Raw genomic sequence first — 9,602 nt, 5'->3', positions numbered from 1 at the left:
TAGCTTTAGCAAACTGAAACAATCAGTTCAATAAATGCAGAGAAAATATTTTGACAAAAAAAATAAAGAACCTCATTTAAAGTTATGACTAAAAAATAAGCTCTCAGTAGGTGGGCAAAGAATAAGAAGAAATAACTCACAAAGAGAAAATGAAAATAACAAACTACTATACAAGTGGAAGAGAAGTATTAGTCCTTTAAAAATAAAATTTTTCAAGTGTGATAGTATTTAATTAAAGAAAAAAGTATGATTCCTGCCTCAGTCTGTGTTTTGGCATCTACCTTCCTGTTGGGAGTTTCTTGGACAGAGTGTCTTCTAAGATGATTTGAATATTTAAAAAAATTAAAATGTCTCCTAATAAAAAGACCTTAGAAAAATGTTTGATGAAAACATCCCATTCTTGTAAAGTTGGGGTGAAATAGGCACGCTGAAAAAGAACTGTAGCAGGTCAAATTGGCCCAAAATTAGGTTTAAAAGCCATATTTTCAAGAAAAAAAAATGCAGAACTAAAATAGGTTTTGTATTATTTTATTCTCTGAGGGGAGAATATGGTTAAAGCATTTGTAAGCTTGTTCTGTGTATGCACGTCCTCAAGCAGTGAAAAACCACGCCCTTGTGTGTCATTGGCATATCTGTGCCACTTGCATGTCTGTCTGCTTTGCTTATCTGGAACATATCCTCCTACTCATGGGAAAATGCCTGCTTTGTTCTTAAAATCAAGGATACCTCCTGAAGACAAACAGAAACCTCCTCTGGTGTTCAATGGATAGCTTAACTCCAAATGGCCCCTTTACCTAATAAATAGCTAGCAGAAAATAAACTTGAGGCTCTGTGGAATGAGTTGAGATCAGCATCAAGGGATTGAGAAAACCCCTAGAATGAGCTGAGACGCAGCATCAGGGGATTGAGAAAACTTTCTCGACCAAAAGGGGGAAGAGTGAAATGAGACAAAGTGTCAATGGCTGAGAGATTCCAAACAGAGTCGAGAGGTATCCTGGAGGTTATTCTTACGCATTAAGTAGATGTCACCTTGTTATCCAAGATGTAATGGAGAGGCTGAAGGGAACTGCCTGAAAATGTAGAACTGGGTTCCAGTAGCCATGTTTCTTGAAGATGATTGAATAATGATGTAGCTTTCACAATGTGACTGCGTGATTGTGAAAACCTTCTGTCTGATGCTCCTTTTATCTACCTTGTCAACAGACAAGTAGAACATATGGAATAAAAACTGAATAATAGGGGGAACAAATGTTAAGATAAATTTAGAGTGAAATGCTGGTGATCGGTGAGAGGGAGGGGTGGGGGTATGGTATGTGTGAATTTTTTTCTGTTTTCTTTTTATTTCTTTTTCTGAATTGATGCAAATGTTCTGGGAAATGATCATGATGATGAATATGCAACTATGTGATGATACTATGAATTACTGATTATATATGTAGAATGGAATGATAAAAAATTACTAATGTTTGCGTTTGGTGTTTTTTGGTATTTAAAAAAAATTTTAATTAATATAAAAACAAACTTGAGGCTCTGGCTCTCTCTTGGGACAGAGACTTCCTTGCGTTCTGACTTTGTGTCAAAGGTTTTTGCTTCTTGCACCAATTCTTTGTGGGACAAAGAATAACTGCCATAGGTGGTGTCACCCACAATTCTCAAAATGTGTTTTTAATAATTTGTTCATTTCCTTCATAGAGAATTAATATTTACATGTCAATAAAATAGAGAAAGGTCAAGGTTGGATGGACTGTTCCAGTGGCAGCCTCAGAGGTGGGTCAGTTCTATAGAGTCCACAGTGTTATCCATTCCTCCAGCCCTTCCAACTATTTTCCTTTATCAAATGTTTTTCTGGTTAAGGATACATAGAATGAATCTTGTTCCTTGAACAGAACCCTGACTGTCGAGGGGGTTTGATAGCACAGACCAAAGGAATAATATAGAACTCTTAACACAATGGAAACAGCATTCCAGCAAGAGAGTATAGAGCTGCTTATTACTACAAATTTCTCTCATGACAACCTAAATCCCTCCTAATTCCACTAAGCCTATTTACTTCTTTTCCATCCGTTGTAGGAGAATAGAATAACCACACATTGGATCCAATTCAGATATCAGAAATCAAAGTCTCTCCTAGAGAAAGCTGCATCTTAGCCCAGACTCTTCTGCCTGCACGATCACCAAGACACTCCCTCCTCAAGACTGAATGGTAACTGGAAGGCTCTTGTAAAGAGCAGCTCCAGAAATAAAAACCAGAATGAGGTTGAATAATAACCACTTGGTCACATAGACTTGTCTCTTAAAGCTAATTTCCCTTTGGCTGACACTTCGCAGCAAAACGCATTAATATTCATGATGGGTGATCAGCCTTTAATAAATCATGCCAGTTGTCCTACTCTACCTGCCATGAAATATTCAGAGCAGTAAATGCATTTCAGTTTAAATGGCCACCAGGGCTTTAGTCCAAATCAGCGGTGAGCTCAGGTTTCACTATATTTTTATACAGGTCAGATGTGGGGCAGAGTTCCAAGAAGAAATACCTAATGGCTCACCTCATACAGAAAGTGGGGATTTATGGATGCTTGTGGAGCAGGAATATCCAATGGGGGAAATGGCCAAAGCCCTAATTTGGGGTCTAGATCTCCTGGCACCTGTCCCTAGCCTGACACTGGCTCTGCTGGGCGACTTGAGGAAGTTAGATCAGAGCATTTTAAGATATCTTCATCAGTCTTTAACTGTAAGCATTTAAGAATGGGTCCAGTCCCTTGGTGCTGCAAAAAGGGACATAGGAGAGTGGGGCGATAATCTATGTGACCATATCTTAGAAAAGGGTTCAAATTGTCCGGCATTAGGTCTTACACAGGAAACTCTGGATAACTGGAGGTTTGGGAAGGCTAAGCTCAGATACCCTACCAACATAAAGATGTTTGACGTGTCTAAAATGTCTGAAGAGCTGTGGCCCTGATTGGCAGGTGGTGAGTGTAGGAAGACTTTGAAGAGTGAGCTGACAGGAGTGAGTGAATCCGGACCTTTTGGTTTAGAACATGGAGAGTAATTTCTGTTTCCCAGATAGACTCTCACTGATATCTGGGTTTGAGAGCACAGGCCAAAGGCAGCTGTGTCAGAGACTCAACCTGATGAATGCAGTGTTCCAGCAAGAAAGAACAGAGCAACTGCTTCCCTCTGTATCCTCTTTTGTTAATTTCTAGGAAATGGTTAAAGCCAAGAAGAATTGGTGTGGAGAGCCGAGTTAGGATTAGGGTGAATGGGAGCTGGCTCCCCCTCAGAGAGAGGGGTGCAGTAGAGAGAGCAAGAAAGTAGTGTGATACCTCTTCTTTCCTGATCTCTAAATGCCTTTTATGTCCACCACTTCTGCCATATTCCATTCATTTGAGGGAGTTGAGAAGTTTAGACTACACTTAAGGGAAAGAAAATTAGGTTCCACCTCTTAAAGGAAAGAGTATCAAAAAATTGGGGGCCGCCTTTTAAAATCATCGCACAGGTCTAACTCTTGATTTGCTTCCTTAAAACCTATTTCTCCTTCTATCATTCCCATCTCAATAAATGTTACCACCACCCACTTCTGACCAGTTTTCAATGCTTTCCGCCTAGTCCAAGCCAGGATCTGTACAGCGGCCTCGTAACAGTTCTCTCTGCTTCCACTCTTGCCTCCCTACAATTCATTCTCCACATAGCAGCTAGAGTCAAACTTGAAAAAAACATCAACCAGCTCATGTTTTATTTCTGCTTTAGGTTCTCTGGTGGATTCAAGTTGCACTTAGAATAAAATTCAAGCTCTTTAGCCTTACCTACAAAGTGCTGTGAGACGTGGCCCCCACATTTTTCTCTAACCACATCTTCTACCTCTTGTCTCCCCTAAGCTTCAGACCAGGGGAAGACCTAGGGTTTGGGGGGCCTGAAGCTTATATGAAGTGTGGGCAATGGGAGAGGGGAAATTAGAAAAATAATAGAAAATTACAAATACAAATAAGTACAGAGCTTTAGAGGCATCTGTGATGGCCCCTGGAGCTTACACTTTATTAGCTACACAGTCAACCCTTTTCTGTTCCAGGTTCCTTTATTTCTTTCTGCCCCTTTGGTTTTAGCTGTTCCCTTGGCCTGGAATGCTTTTACTCTGAATTTGCATGCCTGGTCTTTCTTTGACATTTGAATTTCAGCTTAAATGTCGCCTCTTCAGGGATGTCTCCCCTGAGCACCCAACTTAGGAATCTGTCTAGTCACTTGAAATAACATCAGTCTGTTTTAATGGTTGCCATACCACTAGGCCCCATCTGATTTTTTTTGGTCTGCTGTATGGTGGGGTCACATTTCATTCTTTTTTTCCATGTGAGTATCCTGTTACTGCAGCACCGTTTTGTTGAACTTTATCTTTCTTTTTTTTTCTTTTTTCTTTATTTGTTTTCTTTCTTTTGTTTGCTTGTTTGTTTGTTTTTGTGAGATGCACGGGCTGGAATCGAACTTGGGTCTCCTACATGGCAGAAAAGAGCAGCAAAGAATTAGTGGCCGCATTTTAACTATCACAAACAATTTGGCTGGAATAATGGGTAGGTGAAGGGAAATCACCCTTTGTCTTGCTGAAGGGGAGTCTTGAAGGAGATACACATACCCCCTCCTGCTTTAGATCTGTAATAGCCTCAGATGTCCATTCTATGGATGGACGGCCTCTCTTCTCTCTAGTCAGCTACAGCCAAGCTGTGTGACCCTGGGCAAGTCACTTTTCCTCTGTGCCCTCCCAACTCAGGCCCCATAGACCTCTTTAATGTTCCTCCTGTGAGGGAGAAGCCAGCTCATCAAGTTGAGAAATTAGAATTAGGAAAGCTCTTTAAGGTTTCTGGAGTTCCATGTCACAAAAGTAAACTTGGGATAACAAAACCAGTTGAGCTGAAAGCCTCTGTAGAGTGGGGTTGGGTGGAGGGCATCCACAAAAAAGGGAGGAAGGGAACTAAAAACAGAAAGTTGCTCTCAACTTCCTTGCCTTAGAGAGACCAGCGCTGCCTAGTCATTACCTGTAACTAATTAGTGCTGCTTGCCGAGCCAAAGTGATCGTCCATAATAGCCCATAATTACCCATAATGACTTCAACAGGGCTCAGCCCAGGTAGGAGTCCAGACATTTCAAGATAATGCTTTCTTCCCCTTTTTATTCAGAGTGTGCTAGCTCCCTGCATGAACCGAAAGGCCCTTATTAGCACGAGTGCATTTGATAATTAGGTTGTTCCTGAAGTAGTCATTAAATATTTCAAGTCAAAGTGGATAAGTGTCCTGCCTCTGGGCCCAGACAATAGAAAGAGCCAGAAAACTGAGTCTCCTCAAAAGGAGTCTCTGGTATCCAGAGAGGGTAGGAGGTGCTTTATTCTTGTGCTCCCGGGTTGCCCCGAAAGTAGGAGGGAAGCAGGAGGCAGAGCCTGGAGGGGGCAACTGGAAGGGGGGATGGGGCTTAGAGCCAGAGAATATCAGAACCAGGAGAGATCAGAGATCAACGACCAGGTTTTATCCTTTTAAGGAAAAATTGTGCGACGTTGAAGTTAAGTGGATGCTCTGCTTCTGGCTAACTCGTTCATCCAAATTATCTCTGCCTGCTTTGTCTTTGACAATTCTGCAGAGATAGGTGTTCCCTTGTAAAAACTGTCAGGCAATTAATTCCTGCGGCAAATTGTAGTCAGTGGAAAATAATTAATTATCTCCTGTGGATTGTGACCCATTTGGCATCCATTGGTAAATTCATTCCTTTATCTGGTTATAAATGTGTGGTGCTTAGAGTTTTCTTTAGAGTTAGTTGGACCATCTTACAGGTTTCCTCATTAGTTAATGAATTAAACTCTTTTACGCTTTAAATCCGTATAAGAGTCTTGATTATATCCTCTTTAAATATTAATCCTCTAACACCTACAGAGGAAGATGTAAGGACATGAAGCCTGGAAAGGGGATGGAATTTGCCCAAGATCACAGTTTGCTGAGCCAAAACCCTGCCCACAGCCAGGTCTCTCGTGGCTGCTCCATCCTCAGTAATCCCCAATGCACCTCACAGGGTTATCCCAAGGGCCAGAACATGGAAGAGAGAAGAGGAAGCGGGGTGAACAGTGAAAGCTGCCAGGCAGAGGGCAGGGGTTCCTGTCTGGGGTGCGAGGAGGGGGGAGGCTCAGGAGCCCTGGGTTCCAGCCCTCACTCAGCAGGCAGGCACCACGCACGGGTCATTCACTTCCCTGAGCCTCAGTATCTGCCCTGGCTGGGCCCTGGGGAAGATGGGGTGAGAGGTGGAAGGATGCTTTGAAAGTCAGGACAAAGCCGGCCAAGCCGTCCTAAAGCCTGGCCTTGAGGTAACTCCTCTTCTGCCTCCCCCAACACATCCGCCTGTGCTGTTTCCCCCACGAGGCCAGCCACGCACGAAGCTCAGGCAGCATCACTTCTCCACTTGTTCTCTGAATTATTTAGCCCTCTGTCCCCCAATCCCAGATGCTTTATAATATCAAATCTTTAAACAGGCCTGGGAGGAGTGCGTGGGTGGGTCAGCAGAAGAACGCTTGCATGGAAACCTGGGTTCAATTCCGGCCCGTGCACAGAAAAAAACAAAAAACCCAACCCTCAGTAAATAGGCCTGGGCCTTGGCTTGGGAGACGCTTACCTGCCCTCCCCCACTCTGTTCCAAGCCAAATGTCATGGCAGAGACTCATCTCTGGCTGAACTGACTTCCCTCTGGCTGTAGCTAAGTCACAGCTCCAGGAGCTCCTTCCTGCTTCTCCCTGCACAGGAATCCTCCCCACCCACCCCTCTGCCTGGTGAGCTCAGACTCTTCCTTCAAACCCCAGTGCCGAGGCCCCCTCAGAACAGGGCAGGGGTCCTCGTGGGGCCTTTTAGCATCCTCGCTAGTCCTTTGGGGCACTCCCCACGTGTGTGAATGTGTGTTTATTTCCATCTCCTCTGAGTCTGTAACCTCCAGGCAAGGCAGTGTCCCCAAAGGGCTGTGACTTTGGCCTCTGGAAAGGTCTCGAACTGGGGTTCAGAACGTGTGTGGGTCCCTGCAGCAATGTGAATAGGTGTCCAGTGAGCCTGGCCAGCCAGCCAGGGGCAGATGGCCAGCGTGATGGGGCAGTGTCATCTAGCTGCGACTGTTTCCTAAGCCTGTTTGGCTCCAGGAAGTCCCTGGGAACTGGTTAATTCAGTGCTTCTCAGCATGTAGTCCTTGGGCCAGCAGCATTAGCTGGGAATTTGTTATAATTGTAAATTTCAGGCAGTCCCAGACCTATTAAATCAGAACCTTGCAGGAGGGAAGGGGGTGGCGGGAAGGGAAGGAAGCATGGCATTTGTGTTTCAACAATCCCTAATTGCTATATACCAATGCTTGAAAACCACTGAATATTTCCCAAGCAAATCAGTGGCCTCTCCTGGGAGACAATATATCTCCAGCTTAGAGTAACCTGCTCAAGGCTTGGTTAGCTGAAAAGGAGGCCGCAGGGAGAGGATCCGGCTGGGGGTGTCTTCTGACAGTACCTGGAGAAATCCAGGCCATTTGGTGACTGTTCTGGGACAAGCCCTCTCCCACCCTCACTCTGGACCTGGTCTGCCCTGAGGGTAGCCTCGCCCAGGCCTGGTGCTCATTGGCAGGGGCTGACCAGTGTGTACAGAGCCTTCTAGCAGTCCAAGTGGACCAGGAGGCTCTGCGAGCTGATGAGCCCCTCCCCAGCAGCATTCAGTCCGAGACCCCCATTAGCTGGGTCTGAGATGCTCAAGTGGGATTACTGTTTGGGGAGAGAGCCTGGACTGATAAATTCTGTAAATTGTCAATCCTTTGGTGTGAATGCCTTTCCCCAGAATTTTCGCAGCTGAGTGAGTTAAACCCCCATTGTGAAATTTTAGGTTGGCAGTGAGTCAGGTGAGCAGGTGGCTTTGCAACAGGGATCTGTCCTGTGTCTCTAAAATCACTCCTCCTGAGCAGCTCTCTATTTCTCCTGACCTCCTCCCAGCTGCCCAGCCCTTGAGGGGTGGTAGCCAGGGATCTGGTGGGATGGGGGTTCTGCCTCCTCCACCCACCTCTTCTTTGTCCTCTGACTGGAGGTCCTCTGAGAGTGAAAGTGTCAGGGTGAGTAAGGGAGGGGAATCCTGAGTCAGAGGGCCTCGCTTTAATTATCAACCAAAAGTTCCAAGAGAATCTGGCTTCCTCCCTTTCCTACCACACAAGGGCCCTAATTACGGTTTAAACTCCTGTTCGCTTTTTAAAATTTCCATGGAAACGAATTCACATTTCCCTTCTGTTTGTAAACAGTGCCGTGTTGATGATGATGGACATCTGAACTGTGATGTGCTTGGGAGTTCGTATGTTTTATTTTCTTCCACTTTCTAAAAGAAGTGGCTTCAGTGAAAAAGAGGGGCAGGACAAAAGGAAAGACGTTTAGTGAGCATCTGCTATGTGCAGGAAAACTCTTTGCCAGGATCTCAAGAAGTCCTTACAACAACGCTTAGTAATAGGGTCTGTGCATGTATTCGTTTCCTTAGGCTTCTATCACAATGTACTCTAAACTGGATGACTTAAGACAACAGAAATTTATCATCTCACAGTTGTGAAGTCCAGAAGTCCGAAATCAAGGTGTTGACAAAGGCCATGCTGTCTACCTGTAGGAGAGAATCCTTCCATGCCTCTTCCTAGCTTCTGGTCGTTTGCTGGCGATCTTTGGTGTTCCTTTGTTTGCAGTGGCAGCACTCGAGCTGTGCCTCAGTTCTCACGTGGCCTTTTCCCGTGTGTCTCTTCTTCTCTTCAGTGTAACTGAGAGATCAGGGTTTTTAAGGGATGATTTTGACTGCTGATCATTATACAGATACTCCTTTTTGCTTTCTCGTACATCGGAGTAGACAGGGGGAAATACCTGAAATCTCTGAATTGTAACCCAGCTGCCTTGATCTCTGATAAGATTGTAAAATCTTTTCTTCTGCCCCTGTGATTGTAAAAACTGTGTGACTAACCTTCATTTGTACCCAGTTACCCAGTTTTTCAACGTTAGAGTCTTATAATCACCAAAGACAGCTCCTAATGTTTATTAATGAAGGGTCTTGGGTCAGCCCAGAACTAACCCACCCCAAGTGCAAGGTTATCTTGATAACCGGGGCTGGAGCTAACTAAAGTGGGCTCACCTGACATGTGCAATAGCTTAGACTTAAACCTACAAGTCACCTCAACCTCATTCTGCCATTGTCTTACATATGTTCTCTAAGTACGTAATCAATCTACGCATGCTCAATAATTAGATCACCTCTGATTACATCACCTCTGTGCTCATTGTCCTAAACCCTGCCTATCTTTTTCTTTAATAAAACTATCAGAATGACTGCAGTTCCGGGAAACAGATTTGGGGCCCATAGATCCTCTGCTCTCCCACCTCGTGCCTAGTAATAAACTCCTTCTCTCTCTGAAAGCCTGGTGTCTCATGAATTCATTATTGAGCATGTCAGGCAAAAGTATGCACAGCCTTTTTCTGGTAGCATCAGCTCACCAGCCGTATTGGAATCAGGTCTGTCCTACTCCAGTATGACCTCATCTTAATCTAATCCCATTTGCAACAACTCTATTGCCAAATAAATTCACATTCTAGGTTACTG

This window comes from Tamandua tetradactyla, chromosome 11 (genome assembly GCF_023851605.1).
Source record: "Tamandua tetradactyla isolate mTamTet1 chromosome 11, mTamTet1.pri, whole genome shotgun sequence".
Taxonomy (NCBI): domain Eukaryota; kingdom Metazoa; phylum Chordata; class Mammalia; order Pilosa; family Myrmecophagidae; genus Tamandua; species Tamandua tetradactyla.
The sequence above is the reverse complement of the archived record's forward strand: the minus strand, read 5'-3'. Positions refer to the sequence as shown.